The sequence below is a fragment of the Aplysia californica genome, unplaced genomic scaffold (genome assembly GCF_000002075.1).
Source record: "Aplysia californica isolate F4 #8 unplaced genomic scaffold, AplCal3.0 scaffold00285, whole genome shotgun sequence".
NCBI classification, from domain to species: Eukaryota; Metazoa; Mollusca; class Gastropoda; order Aplysiida; family Aplysiidae; genus Aplysia; species Aplysia californica.
This window is the reverse complement of record NW_004797555.1, coordinates 832,978-834,079: the sequence shown is the minus strand read 5'-3', so window position 1 is coordinate 834,079 and position 1,102 is coordinate 832,978. Positions and strand designations below refer to the sequence as shown.

General features: G+C 37.6%; 1 protein-coding gene across 1 annotated transcript in view; it reads left to right on the top strand.

Moving 5' to 3' along the window:
• LOC100533376 (noninactivating potassium channel) overlaps positions 1-1,102 on the top strand; it is a gene marked incomplete in the record, with an annotated part of 91,110 nt that overhangs the window by 70,575 nt on the left and 19,433 nt on the right.

Below are 1,102 nucleotides of genomic sequence, written 5' to 3'. Positions count from 1 at the left end.
AGAGAGGGGTGCAGAGGTGGGGAGGGGGTGGAGTGTTTGCGATATCCATGTATGAACTTCGAGGGAAAAGAGAAAAGAAGAAGAGAGGACAAAAGAAAAGAAGAAGAGAGGAAAAAAGAAAAGAAGAAGATAGGAAAAGGAACGGGGTGTCTTAGTGATAACCGTGAATGGACTTCGAGGAAGAAAAAAATGAAAGCAAGAGAGAAAAAATGGGAGAGGGGAGTGTCTCTAGTGTAAAGATTAGTGCAACCTAACTTGTCGCGTTTGTCACCTTGCTCTTACAGCCGAGAAACAATCAGTTTCTGCTGGAATTTATTTTCCAGGGTCGTGGAGGTTCATTCATCTGAGTGCTCTGTGTAGACAATAAATGGGTGTTGTTATACATTCGCAGCTAAAGACTCACATAAAAGAAGTGAACAAGAAAATGCCTACAGCGTTTAATATCATTTTTTAAATTTTTTTTTTTTTTGGGGATACAGTTACGCCACCAAGACAACTTTGGCAGAGACAATCCTTTCATTTTAAGTTGGTTGTTAATATCATTTTTTTAATTTTTTTTTTTTGGGGGGGGAGTTGTATTTGTTAACGCTTTACAGAAAGAGAATGGGCAGAGAAGGGCTACGAAAGGTGGGGACGAGGATGGTAAAAGGGTAAAAAAGTGAATAGGAAAAACTAATGAGCCAGTTTTGTTCGTTCGAGTTCGAGACGAAAGCACTATAATGTTCAGACAAAGCCACTCATTTTACTATATTATAATCTTTAGTATAGGTTTTTCGTCAGTCTGTGATTTCACCCTTTTGAGGACTTTATAACAGCCTCTGCTTCTCATTTTGAGATTATTTTTAACAGGGCATAATGGTCAATTGGGAGGGAAAATCATAGGAGGTGAATTGAAAAAGAAGTGTAAAAAGATGCCATTAGCTACCGTCGTGGACCCAATAAACTATCTGAAAAGACTTCAATACTCTGACAAAGCAAAAGACGAACATTGTTCGTTGTGAAAACACTCTTTTTCTCTCTCCCTACCTTTTTTCTCTCTTTCTTTTTTCTATCTATCTATCTATCTATCTATCTATCTATCTATCTATCTATCTATCTATCT